This window comes from Arachis ipaensis, chromosome B9, assembly GCF_059453495.1.
Source record: "Arachis ipaensis isolate K30076 ecotype BB chromosome B9, ASM5945349v1, whole genome shotgun sequence".
In the NCBI taxonomy this organism is placed as follows: domain Eukaryota; kingdom Viridiplantae; phylum Streptophyta; class Magnoliopsida; order Fabales; family Fabaceae; genus Arachis; species Arachis ipaensis.
Window position 1 is genome coordinate 106,069,997 of NC_142444.1, and position 14,603 is coordinate 106,084,599.

The window sequence follows — 14,603 nt, forward strand, 5'->3', positions numbered from 1 at the left end:
CTTGCACACAACTCTGGGCGTTCAGCGCCAGGTTGGTGCCCATTTTGGGCGTTCAACGCCCATTTGTTGCCATTTCTGGCGTTGAACGCCAAAACCATGCTTGTTCTGGGCGTTCAGCGCCAGGATGCTGCCCATTTTGGGCGTTCAGCGCCGGAACCATGCTCTGTTCTGGCGTTGAACGCCAGGCAAATGCTCCTCCAGGGTGTGATTTTTCTTCTGCTGTTTTTGATTCCGTTTTTTATTTTTTTATTTATTTTGTGACTCCACATGATCATGAACCTATAAAGACATATAACTAAGAAAAATATAGTTAGATAAATAAAAATTGGGTTGCCTCCCAACAAGCGCTTCTTTAATGTCAATAGCTTGACAGTGGGCTCTCATGGAGCCTCACAGATGTTCAGAGCATTGTTGAGACTCTCCAACACCAATCTTAGAGTTTGGATATGGGAGTTCAACACCAAACTTAGAGTTTGGTTGTGGCCTCCCAACACCAAACTTAGAGTTTGACTGTTGGGGCTTGGGTTGACTCTGCTTTGAGAGAAGCTTTTCATGCTTCCTCTCCATGGTTGCAGAGGGAGATCCTTGAGTTTTAAACACAAGGGAGTCCTCATTCCATTGAAGGACTAGTTCACCTTTGTCAACATCAATCACAGCTCTTGCTGTGGCCAGGAAAGGTCTTCCTAGGATGATGGATTCATCCTCTTCCTTTCCAGTATCCAGGACTATGAAATCAGCAGGGATGTAAAGGCCTTCAACCTTTACTAACACGTCCTCTACTTGTCCATAAGCCTGTTTTCTTGAACTGTCTGCCATCTCTAATGAGATTTTAGCAGCTTGCACCCCATAGATTCCCAGTTTCTCTATTATAGAGAGGGGCATGAGGTTTATTCCTGAACCAAGGTTACACAGAGCCTTAAAGATCATGGTGCCTATGGTACAGGGTATTATGAACTTTCCAGGATCCTGTCTCTTCTCTTGCAATGTTAGTTGATCCAGATCACTTAGTTCATTGATGAACAAGGGAGGTCCAACTTCCGAAGTATCAATGCCAAATAATTTGGCATTCAGCTTCATGATTGCACCAAGAAACTTGGCAGTTTGCTCTTCAGTAACATCCTCATTCTCTTCAGAAGAGGAATACTCATCAGAGCTCATGAAGGGCATAAGGAGGTTCAATGGAATCTCTATGGTCTCTAGATGAGCCTCAGAGTCCTTTGGTTCCTCAGAGGGAAGCTCCTTATTGATCACTGGACATCCCAGGAGGTCTTCCTCCTTGGGATTCACGTCCTCCTCTCCTTCTTTGGGTTCGGCCATGGTGCTTATGTCAATGGCCTTGCACTCTCCTTTTGGATTCTCTTCTGTATTGCTTGGGAGAGTACTAGGAGGGATTTCAGTGATCCTTTTACTCAGCTGGCCCACTTGTGCTTCCAGATTTCTAATGGATGATCTTGTTTCATTCATGAAACTTACAGTGGCCTTAGATAGATCAGAGACTAAGTTTGTTAAATTAGAAGTATTTTGTTCAGAGTTCTCTGTCTGTTGCTGAGTGGATGATGGATAAGGTTTATTATTGTTAAACCTGTTTCTTCCACCATTATTAAAGCCTTGTTGAGGCTTTTGATCCTTCCATGAGAAATTTGGATGATTTCTCCATGATGAGTTATAGGTGTTTCCATAAGGTTCACCTAAGTAATTCACCTCTGCTATTGCAGGGTTCTCAGGATCATAAGCTTCTTTTTCATAAGAAGCCTCATGAGTACTGTTGGATGCAGCTTGCATTCCATGCAGACTCTGAGAGATCATATTGACTTGCTGAGTCAATATTTTATTCTGAGCCAATATGGCATTCAGAGTATCAACTTCAAGAACTCCCTTCTTCATAGGCGTCCCATTATTCACAAGATTCCTCTCAGAAGTGTACATGAACTGGTTATTAGCAACCATGTCAATGAGTTCTTGAGCTTCTGCAGGCGTTTTCTTTAGGTGAATGGATCCACCTGCAGAAGTATTCAATGACATCTTTGATAACTCAGACAGACCATCATAGAATATATCCAGGTTGGTCCATTCTGAAAGCATGTCAGTAGGACACTTTTTGGTCAGTCCTTTGTATCTCTCCCAAGCTTCATAGAGGGGTTCACCTTCTTTCTGTCTGAAGGTCTGAACGTCCACTCTAAGTTTTCTAAGCTTTTGAGGAGGAAAGAACTTGGCTAAGAAAGCCGTGACCAGCTTATCCCAAGAGTTCAGGCTATCTCTGGGTTGAGAGTCCAACCATACTCTAGCTCTGTCTCTTACAGCAAAAGGGAAAAGCATGAGCCTGTAGACTTCAGGATCTACTCCATTAGTCTTAACAGTATCACATATCTGCAAGAATTCAGTTAAGAACTGAAAAGGATCTTCAGATGGAAGTCCATGAATCTTGCAGTTCTGCTGCATCAGAGAAATTAACTGAGGTTTCAGCTCAAAGTTGTTTGCTCCAATGGCAGGAATGGAGATGCTTCTTCCATGTAAATTGGAATTAGGTGCAGTAAAGTCACCAAGCATCCTCCTTGCATTATTATTATTTTCGGCTGCCATCTCCTCTTCCTGTTCGAAAATTTCTGAAAGGTTATCTCTGGATTGTTGTAATTTAGCTTCACTTAATTTTCTCTTCAGAGTCCTTTCAGGTTCTGGATCTGCTTCAACAAGAATGTTCTTGTCCTTGCTCCTGCTCATATGACAAAGAAGAGGGCACAGAAAAAATAATAATAATAATAATATGGATCCTTTATACCACAGTATTGGGATCCTTTTTTGAGTGGAAGAAAAGAGGGAGACAAAGAATGTAATGTAATGGAAGAAACACAACTGTGAAGAGGGTAGAGATGTGAGATGAGATGTTAGTAGATGAATAAATAAATAGAATAAGATGGGAGAGAAGGGGAATTTTCGAAAATAATTTTTGAAAAAGGGTTAGTGATTTTCGAAAATAGTTTTTGAAAAAGGTTAGTAATTTTTGAAAAATTTTGAAATCAAAAATAAAAATAATTAGTTAATTAGAAAGAAATTTTTGAAAAAGAGGGAAGATATTTTCGAAAATTAGAGAGAGAGAGTTAGTTAGGTAGTTTTGAAAAAGTTAGGAAACAAACAAAAAGTTAGTTAGTTAGTTGAAACAAATTTGAAAAGATAAGAAGTTAGGAAGTTAGAGAAGATATTTTGAAATCAAATTTTTGAAAAAGGTAAGATAAGAAAATATTTTTGAAAAGATATGATTGAAATTAGTTTTGAAAAAGATTTGATTTTTAAAATCACAATTAATGACTTGATTCACAAGAAATCACAAGATATGATTCTAGAACTTAAAGTTTGAATCTTTCTTAACAAGCAAGTAACAAACTTGAAATTTTTGAATCAAAACATTAATTGTTATTGTTATTTTTGGAATTTTCGAAAATAACTAAGAAATTTGAAAAAGATTTGATTTTTGAAAAAGATTTTGAGAAAGATAAGATTTTCAAATTGAAAATTTGATTTGACTCATAAGAAACAACTAGATTTTTAAAAATTTTTGAAAAAGTCAACTCAAATTTTCAAATTTGACGAGGAGAAAAAGGGAAAGATATATTTTTTTGATTTTTGAATTTTTATGATGAGAGAGAAAAACAACAAAAAGACTCAATGCATGAAAATTTTGAATCAAACCAATGAATGCATGCATGAATGATATGAATGTCAAGATGAACACCAAGAACACTATGAAGATCATGATGAACATCAAGAACATAATTTTGAAAAATTTTTAATGCAAAGAAAACATGCAAGACACCAAACTTAGAATTCTTTAATGCTTAGACACTAAGAATTCAAGAATGCATATGAAAAACAAGAAAAGACACAAAACATGAAATCATCAAGATCAAACAAGAAGACTTACCAAGAACAACTTGAAGATCATGAAGAACACTATGAACGCATGAAAATTTTCGAAAAATGCAAGATGCATATGCAAGTGACACCAAACTTATGATATGACTCAAGACTCAAACAAGAAACACAAAAAATATTTTTAATTTTTTATGATTTTCTAATTTTATTGTAATTAATTTTTTTTTTCGAAAATTATTTTGAAAAAAGAAAAATAAGGATTCCAAAATTTTTAATATGAATTCCAGGAATCTTGCATTCTTAGTCTAAAGCTTCAGTCCAGGAATTAGACATGGCTCACTAGCCAGCCAAGCTTTCAATGAAAGCTCCGGTCCAAAACACTAGACATGGCCAATGGCCAGCCAGGCTTCAGCATGTAATTCAGACATGACATGCCTGACATACCCTACAGTCGTATAACAGCTGATGGTTGGAAGCCTCAGTCCAAAAGAATTTAGACATGGCTTTACAGCCAGCCAGGCTTCACATGCTTCATGAAACACTAGAATTCATTCTTAAAAATTTTAAATCTAAAATTTTTTCAAAAACATGTGAGAAAAATTTGAAATATTTTTGAAAAAATTTTTTTTTGAAAAGAAAACGAAAAGAAAGTTACCTAATCTGAGCAACAAGATGAACCGTCAGTTGTCCAAACTCGAACAATCCCCGGCAACGGCGCCAAAAACTTGGTGTTGTTGCCGGATCCAAACTTGGCACTGATGTTACCGGACCAAAAGCTTGCCGAAAACTCGAACAATCCCTGGCAACGGCGCCAAAAACTTGGTATCCGAAATTGCTACTCAGGTTGTGAATTGTTGTTCGAAATTGATTCTCTGGCAATGGCACCAAAAACGGATGCACAGGACCATGGTCTAAACATGTCTTCACAACTTCGCATAACTAACCAGCAAGTGCACTGGGTCATCCAAGTAATACCTTACGTGAGTAAGGGTCGAATCCCACGGAGATTGTCGGTATGAAGCAAGCTATGGTCACCTTGTAAATCTCAGTCAGGCGGATATCAAACAGTAATGGGTTTTCGGAAATAAATAATAGAATAGGGATAGAGGTACTTATGTAAATCATTGGTAGGAATTTCAGATAAGCGAATGGAGGTGCCTTTCGTTACTCTGAACCTCTGCTTTCCTGCTATCTTCATCCAGTCAGTCTTACTCCTTTCCATGGCTGGCTTTATGTGATACATCACCATTGTCAACGGCTACTTTCGGTCATCTCTCGGGAAAATGATCCAATGCCCTGTCACGGCACGGCTAATCGTCTGGAGGCATCACCCTTGTCAATGGCTTCATCTTATCCTCTCAGTGAAAATGATCAACGCACTCTGTCACGGCACGGCTATTCATCTGTTGGTTCTCAATCATGCTGGAATAGGATTTACTATCCTTTTGCGTCTGTCACTAACGCCCCGCAATCGCGAGTTTGGAGCTCGTCACAATCATTCATTCATTGAATCCTACTCGGAATACCACAGACAAGGTTTAGACCTTCCAGATTCTCTTGAATGCCGCCATCATTCTAGCTTACGCCACGAAGATTCTGGTTAGGAGATCTAAGAGATACTCATTCAGTCTAAGGTAGAACGGAAGTGGTTGTCAGGCACGCGTTCATAGGGAATGATGATGATTGTCACGTTCATCACATTCAGATTGAAGTACGAATGAATAGCTTAGAAGCGAAACAAGATGAATTGAATAGAAAACAGTAGTACTTTGCATTAATCTTTGAGGAACAGCAGAGCTCCACACCTCAATATATGGAGTATAGAAACTCTACCGTTAAAATTACATAAGTGAAAGTCCAGGCATGGCCGAGAGGCCAGCCCTCAAACGTGATCTAAGATAGCATACAACTGATCAAAGATACCTAATACAATAGTAAATGGTCCTATTTATAATAAACTAGCTACTAGGGTTTACAGAAGTAAGTAATTGATGCATAAATCCACTTCCGGAGCCCACTTGGTGTGTGCTTGGGCTGAGCTTGAGTGTTGCACGTGTAGAGGTCCTTCTTGGAGTTGAACGCCAGCTTTTGTGCCAGTTTGGGCATTCAACTTTGGTTTTGGCTCCTTTTCTGGCGCTGGACGCCAGATTTGGGCAGAAAGCTGGCGTTGAGCGCCAGTTTACGTCGTATATTCTTGGCCAAAGTATGGACTATTATATATTTCTGGAAAGCCCTGGATGTCTACTTTCCAACGCAATTGAAAGCGTGCCATTTCGAGTTCTGTAGCTCCAGAAAATCTCTTTTGAGTGCAGGGAGGTCAGAATCCAACAGCATCAGTAGTCCTTCTTCAACCTCTGAATCTGATTTTTGCTCAAGTCCCTCAATTTCAGCCAGAAGATACCTGAAATCATAGAAAAACACACAAACTCATAGTAAAGTCCATAAATGTGAATTTAACATAAAAACTAGTGAAAACATCCCTAAAAGTAACTAGATCCTACTAAAAAATATTCTAAAAACAATGCCAAAAAACGTATAAATTATCCGCTCATCAACGGGTCTTGCTCTTTGCGTGAATTTTCTTCGAGATCGGCTTCTAATTGCTGTAGTTTTTCTTCCAACTCCCGACGTCGGCGCACCTCTCTTTGTAGATCCCTTCCGATTTCCCGTTGTTGTTTAGTTTCTTTTTCCAGTTGTTTTAGGCGATCTAGGAGCGCTTCTATTGCCCCTGGATTTGGCAAGTCTTTGTCTTTGTTGGTTTTCAGAGTATCTTGTAGCGTGACATCTGCGTTCTTGTGCGGTGTTCTCTCTTCCAGACCTGAATCGTGGTCGTTGTTATGGTTGTCTGCCATGGTGATGGGATGACTTCCAGGTCCCCGGCAACGGCGCCAATGTTCCGAGGGTTACCTGAAACTGTAGGTCGATCTCGGACGAGATCTTCCGTACTTGGTCAGAGATGACGTGTTCGGCTGGTGGGTAGCGGCCGGAGCTGTCGTGTCCGACTTGTTGGACTGGCTGCACTGCTGATCCTTGGTCACCGGAGGGTGGGGGGTACCTGCAAGAGACTCTGATGCTTAAGTTAGCATGGGTATTAGACAGGTTTTTAGTAGAATCAGAGTATGAGTTATACCTGGGTGCTCCAGTGTATTTATAGTACTGTGGGCTGACCTTTCTGATAAGATAAGTTAGTTATCTTATCTTATCTTATCCTGTTTTGGATGAAGTCAGCTTATCTTCAAGGGAACTGCCTTTATCTCTGTAGGCTGGGATTGCCTTTGGTTTTGGGTCGTGTTCCTCTATTTGGGCCCTTTATTGGGCTTTCCTGTCGATTTGGCCGAGCTCTTTAGAAGAGGTCGGGTAGTCTGACCTGAAGAGGTCGGTCGCTTTATCGCTAATCATCCCGGGACGGGTAGCTCGACCCAGGGTATGAACAGTGGGTGTTCCGAGGGTTACCTGAAACTAGAGGTCGATCTCGGATGAGATCTTCTATACTGGTCGGAGATGGCGTGTCCGGCTGGCTGGACTTGCTGCACTACTGATCCTTGGTCACCGGAGGGTGGGGGATACCTGCAAGAGACTCCGATGCTTAAGTTAGCATGGGTATTAAACAGGTTTTATGTCGAATCAGAGTATGAGTTATACCTGGGTACTCCAGTGTATTTATAGTGGTTGTAGAGTGACCTTTCTAGATAAGATAAGTTGGTTATCTTATCATATCTTATCTTCTGGTGAGGTCAGCTTATCTTCAATGGAACCGCCTCTATCATTATAGGCTTGAATTGCCTTTGGATTTGGGTCGTGTTCCTCTATTTGGGCACTTTATTGGGCTCTCCTGTTGATTTGGCCGACCTCTTTGAGAAGAGGTCGGGTAGCCTGACCTGAAGAGGTCGGTCGCTTTGTCGCCAATCATCCCAGGTCGGGTAGCTCAACCCAGGGTATGAACAGTGCCCTGCTTGAGCTCGGTCTTTTTGTTGAGGTCGAGTCTTTGACTTCGGTCCTTCTCTGACGAAGCCGAACTCAAGCATTTTGTTGATTTCTTCCTTTTGTAGAATCTTTTGAATGTAGAACGTTTTCCTCTAAAAGCACGCACTTTTATATCAGCGCTTTGTTCTTGGGAACGTGAGAGGGTTTAATACCTTCATTAATTGGTATTAATTGCCCCATTTTCTTTTGGCTTTTTATTTTGAATTTCTCAATCAAAAACGGTTTCTCTTATTCGCTCTTCTTCGTAACTTCTCCCTTTACTCTCTCATTTTCTGTTTCTTGCCTGGAGTTCGTAGTTGCTTCCTGCAACGTCTGTTCTGCTACTGCTTTCCGTGGAAGAGGGGTGATTTCCAGATTTCTCCTTCCATCTTCGCAGTTTTCCACTTCGAGTTGTGGCTTTGTTGCTTCTGCTCTTCAGCTTTCTTTCGAGGTTTTCTTCTATTCTCCAGGTTCGATTTTTCTTCCTCTGTTTCCTTATATGTCTGATTTTAGAAAGTTTGATTTTTGCTCAGAGAAAGTTTGGATCTTTCTGCTTTTACTGTGCCTGATTGTTGCGTGTTCTGGAATTTCTTCATTTTTGGTGCGAATTTTTTTGCTTTTCTTTTTGCTTGAATCTTTTTTAGGGCTTTTGTATGTTGTCGCCGTTTCTGCTTGCGCCTTCGATGATGGTTTTTGCTTCATTCTGAAAAAGGTTGCGTCTTTGATGATTTTCTGCTTGGCATTTTTGATGTTTGACAATGCTTTTTTACTGATAGACTGTAGAAAGGTAGTGACTTAGATGACTTTGTATTTTTACTTCATTTGTTTCATTTGAAACGTTATTTTCTTGTTTGATGAGTGCCGGGATGTAAGCTGTAGAAATTTCCTGAAACCTTGCTTTGTTACTGCCTCCAAAGGATGCCCCAGGACTTTGGTTTGAGTCTTGGGATTTTCCTTTTCTGTTTGTTCGCCTGTATCATATTGGTCGAGTTATTTTGCCCCTCGTCCGAGATGTTTTTGGTAATCCTGTCTTCTTTTCTTATTGTAGGATTAGTTGGTCTCATGTCTTCTCACAATAACGTTGTAGAGATGTCTTCCCAGGTTCCCGAGGGCATGGCCGATTGGGTGGACTCAATGGTTCTTATGTGTGTCTCTTTGGTTTATTCCGAGTTTTGTGCACAGCTTAGGCAATTTCATAGGGTCTGTAGTAATGCTGGTGATGAGAAGAATTATGAACTTGTCCCTCCCTCTTCTGAAGAGAGAGTTTGTTTCTCTACTTGGGTTGTTAAAGATCGCCCTTTTTTCTATGCTTATGACTTCTTCTTTGGTCAGCTGGGTATCACCCTTCCATTCACTGAATTTGAGACTAACCTGTTATGGTCCTGTAATGTTGCTCCCTCTCAACTTCACCCTGTTTCATAAAAATTTTTCAATTGTTGTGTCGTGGTTTTGGTATTCCCGCCTCGCAATCTCTCTTTTTCTATCTATTTGTCTTGACGAAGCCTGGAGTAGTAAAAAAGAAGGCGGCTTGGGTCTCCTTTCGATCTTCCCAGGGAAAGAAGGTCTTTTCCATGTTTGACGAATCGTTTCGTGATTTTAAAAACTACTTTTTCAAGGTCCGAGCTGTTGAAGGAGCTCGAACCTTTTTTCTGGATGAAAATGATGAGCCTGCCTTTCCCTTGGAATGGCAAAAAGATGTGAGAGTGTCCAGATATACGTGGGAAATGTTAGATGAAGCTTAGTAGGCTTTCGTGACTGTCTTGGAAGAACACTGGGGTCAACCTCCCCATCTTGATACAAAGAAATTTTTAACCAATCCCTCTCTTCTTCAAACTGAGCTGGGTATTTTGCGTTCCTGATTTTCCCTTTATTATCTGTTTATATTGCTCGTAAATGCCTTTCCGACTTGCAGCTTAATTTCTTACTGTTGTGTTTTATTTGCAGAGGCAATGAAGAATAATGAATCCATGAAGGCTTTTAAAAGAGCACAGAAGGCGACTGCTGCTAAAAACATCTCGGCCAAGGCGGCTGTGGAGGGATCTTCCCAAGTGCGTGTGAAGCCGTCCATGCCGAGTTTTCCTGGGGCGAGGAAGGTGATCCCCACTCCCCGAGTTCGTCTGGTTGATCCTCACCCAACTTCTGCCGCTCCTTCTGGCGCTCCTCCCAATAAAAAACAAAAAATAGCTGAGCCTTTCAGCCTTGATGCTCCCGACTTTAATGCAATTGAATTTGTGGATCAGCAAATCGGTCCCTATGATGCCCTTTCCATGGACGATGTGTCCATCCTTCATCATTTGGAATTTATGACCCGAAACAGCGTTAAGATGGCGTATATGGGGGCTGCTCTGTACCAAACTGCTCATAATCTTCCTCTCCATGCCACTAAGGAATTTATGGAAGAGGCTAAACAGGAGTTCGACCGGATGAAGGGCCTGAAGGAAGAGCTTGAGGTAAAGGTAGCCAAGTTGGAGAAGGATCTGGAGAATGAGAAGGCGAGTTCCCTCTCTCTGGCGGCTTCGGTGAGGCTGACCGAGGATACGGCTATGAGACATAAGGACAGTTATGTGGCATCTTATCGGGAGGTTGTGCACCTGAAGGAGGAGTTGGAGAATGCCTGAGCTGATTACTCCGTACTTCAAGGTCATCTTGTTGGCAGCGTAACTGGTGCTTACGAGAACCTGAAGGAACAAGTTTGGGTTATTGCTTCCGAGGCCGACCTTACCCTCTTCAGCCTGGATAACGTTGTCAGGGATGGCAAGATTGTCCCTGATGAAGAGGATGATGATGTTGAACCTCCCCCTGTGTCCTCTGTCAAATTATCGACTTCTTCAGCTCCTCCGGTTGTAGCCGATCCGGATTGCCAGATTCTGAACCGGGAGGATGGAACTGTGGATGCTGTGCCTATTCAGACTCGCCCTCCTTCTCCTTGTCCTCATGCTGCAAAGAAGGCTCCTGACGTTTGCTGATCTCTCTCTGGATATTTATGCAGCTGGCCCAGCTTGTGGGCTTTTAAACTTTGTTTTGTTAATTGCTGACATTTTCTAGTTTCTTGCCTAGGAACTTTTTCTTTGAAAAACAAAAGTAGCTTGCTAGCCTTTTGAGGTAAATTTTGGTGGCCTCTGAAGCTTTATAACTTCGTAGATTATATCATGCTTTTTGCGCTTGATTTGGTATCTCTTCTGTTCTCTGAGAGTGTTGGAACCTTGCGGCTCGACCTCTTTGGATTGCTTTGTACTTTATTGTTTGTAGCTTGGATCCTTTGAGGTTGTGGGTCCAACTTGCTTTTTCGGTTTTCTCGCTCTTGCTTGTATTTTTAGCACTTCACAACCGATTTCTTTACGTTGGTCATCTTTCCAATTATTTTTGTAATCCTCTTTCTTGGACCTTTGTTAGGTCTCTTTCAGGGATTACTTTTATAACTTGGTTTTTGTAGGAGCCCGACTTCGTTTGGTCGATCTCTTCTAAGTTATTTTTTGTAATCCTCTTTTTTGGACCTTTGTCAGGTCTCTTTCAGGGATTACTTCTATAACTTTTGTTGTAGGAGACCGACTTCATCATGTCGGTTCTCTTCTAAGTTATTTTTGTAATCCTCTTTCTTGGACCTTTGTCAGGTCTCTTTCATGGATTACTTCTATAACTTTTTTTTGTAGGAGACCGACTTCATCATGTCGGTTCTCTTCTAAGTTATTTTTGTAATCCTCTTTCTTGGACCTTTGTCAGGTCTCTTTCAGGGATTACTTCTATAACCTTTTTTTGTAGGAGACCGACTTCATCATGTCGGTTCTCTTCTAAGTTATTTTTGTAATCCTCTTTCTTGGACCTTTGTCAAGTCTCTTTCAGGTATTACTTCTATAACTTTTTATTGTAGGAGACCGACTTCGTTAGGTCGATCTCTTCTAAGTTATTTTTGTAATCCTCTTTCTTGGACCTTTGTCAGGTCTCTTTCAGGGATTACTTTTATAACTTTTTCATTTTGGGCCGACTTTGTCATGTCGGGCCCTTCTAAGTTAAAGTAATCCTCTTTAATAGGGTTGGCCAGACCTCTTTCCAGGGTTTACTTATAACTTGGGTTGACTTGGTCTGACTTCTTAACGTTGGCCAGTCTTTAAGTTATTATTTAGCAATCCATAAGACCTCATCAGGTTCTTTTTCAGATTTCTTTCGATAACTTCTTACATTATTTTGTGTTCATCTTTGCCAATTTGTAGGAAATGGTTGTTATCCATAGATCGTCTTTTGGGTGAATCGCGTTTTTACCTTTATCGGACGGTTATTTTTATCGTGATCGTGCAGTGAAATTGTTTTTCACTTTCTGCCGATCTGTTGCTTTATAATCGTACGATGAATGCTTCAGATTAATGCGTCTTGAAATCTTGTAGAATATCTAAAATATATTTTATTCAAAGGAAAGTGCAAATAGATACATGTGAGAATTTTTCATCCCTTTAAGTCGGATAGTGTCTGAGTCTCAACTTAGTGCCTCGTTAAAAAACCCTTTCAGGAAAAAAAGTACATCCAATAATGAGATCTTTTGCTTTTTCTAAATGTAGTACCTTCTTAGGTTGCAGGCGTGCCATGATCTGGGAAGCTCTCATCCATCGAGTTCGGACAGTCTGTAGTAGCCCTTCCCAAGTACTTCTACCACTCGGTAGGGTCCTTTCCAGTTAGCTGCCAGCTTTCCTTTTCCTGGTCGAGTTGTTCCAATATCATTTCGGATTAGGATGAGATCATTCTCCGCGAAACTTCTCTGCACTACCCTTTGATTATATCTGGAAGCCATTCGACGCTTTAGTGCTTCTTCCCTGATCCGAGCTCTTTCTTGGATTTCAGGTAGTAGGTCGAGCTCTTCCCTCTGAAGTTGGGAGTTTGCTCCCTCATTGTAATGAACCACTCTAGGCGATCCTTCCTCGATCTCCACTGGGATCATTGCTTCTATTCCATATGCTAGTCGGAAGGGGATTCCTTCGTGGTGGAATGTGGCGTCGTTTGATACGCCCATAGGACTTGTGGGAGCTCTTCTGCCCAAGCTTCTTTTGCATCTTGTAATCTCTATTTTAACCCAGCCAATATAACTTTGTTGGCGGCTTCGGCCTGTCCATTGGCTTATGGGTGTTCAACGGAGGTGTACTGGTACTTTATATTTAAGTCGGCTACTAGTTTTCTAAAGCCTGCATCTGTGAATTGAGTGCCACTGTCTGTGGTTATTGAATATGGAATCCCAAACCTTGTGACAATGTTTCTATATAAGAATTTCCAGCTTCTTTGGGCGGTGGCGTTGGCTAGGGGCTCTGCCTCGATCCACTTTCTGAAATAGTCTACCCCTACTATGAGAAATTTAACTTGTCCTGACCCCTGGGAGAAGGGACCGAGAAGATCGAGTCCCCATTTTGCAAACGGCCAAGGCGAAGTCACGCTGATGAGCTCTTCTGCCGGGGCGATGTGAAAGTTGGCATGTTTCTGACATGGTGGACATGTCTTTACAAATTCTATAGCTTCTTTCTGTAGAGTTGACCAATAAAATCCCGTCCAGAGTACTTTTTTGGCGAGAGCTCGTGCTCCGAGATGATTACCACAAATGCCGTCGTGTACTTCTTCTAGCACTTCCCTTGTGTTGGAGGTCGGCACGTATTTTAGTAATGGTATTGAGATCCCTCTTTTGTACAGGATGTTGTTTATGATGGTGTAGTACTGTGCCTCCCTTTTTAACCTCTTTGCCTCCTTTTCTTCTGTGGGGAGTGTTCCTGCTTTGAGGTAGTTGATTATGGGGGTCATCCATCTTTAGTCCTAACTTGTTATGGCTAGGACTTTTTCCTCTTCTGAGATTGACGGGTTCTATAGCATTTTCTGGATGAGGCTTCTATTGTTGCCCCCTGGTTTGGTGCTGGCTAGTTTCGAGAGTGCGTCAGCTCGGGCATTTTGCTCGCGGGGTATGTGGCAGATCTTATATTCCCCGAGTTGTCCGAGCTGTCCCTTGGTTTTATCCAAATACTTTTTCATGGTGGGATCTTTGGCTTGATAGCTCTCTGTTATCTGTGAGGTGACTACTTGTGAGTCGCTGTAAATGTTGAGTTTTTGAGCTCCAACCTCTTTAGCCAGCTTCAAACCAGCTAATAACACTTCATATTCCGCCTGGTTGTTTGAGGCCGGGAACCCGAACTTGAGGGAGAGCTCAACCTGGGTTCCTTGGTTGCTTTCTATTATCACACCTGCACCGCTTCCAGTTTTATTTGAAGAACCGTCCACATATAGATTCCATTCTGTGGGGGTTTCCAGGGCATCTGTGAATTCTGCGATAAAGTCGGCCAGATACTGTGATTTGATGGCCGTCCGAGCTTCATATTGGAGGTCGAACTCTAATAACTCAACTGCCCATTGTAAAATTCTGCCTGCTAAATCTATTTTCTGCAGTATTCCTTTTATGGGCTGGTTAGTTCGAACCTTAATGGTGTGAGCCTGGAAGTATGGGCGAAGTCGTCGAGATGTTAAGATGAGAGTATAGGCAAATTTTTCTATTTTCTAGTAGTTCAGCTCGGATCCCTGTAGCGCTTTGCTAATGAAGTAGACGGGTTGTTGCCCATTTTCGTCTTCTCTGACTAGTGCTGAGGCTATTGCCCGGCTTCCTACTGTGAAATATCATATGAGCGGTTTTCCTTCTCGTGGTCGAGATAAGATAGGCGGCCGTTCTAAGAATTCCTTAAAGTCTTGGAAGGCTTGTTCACATTCTGTTGTCCATTCGAACTGATTTCCCTTCCTTAAAGTAGCATAGAAGGGGA

The 14,603-nt window shown here is 41.5% G+C and overlaps 1 non-coding gene across 1 annotated transcript; it reads left to right on the plus strand.

Annotated features, from left to right (window-relative positions):
* Positions 1–2,076: 2,076 nt before the first annotated feature.
* On the plus strand, positions 2,077–2,184 carry LOC148545782 (small nucleolar RNA R71). The gene has a single exon (XR_015900607.1). It is a non-coding gene; the product is annotated as a small nucleolar RNA R71 (small nucleolar RNA).
* The last annotated feature ends 12,419 nt before the right edge of the window (positions 2,185–14,603 follow it).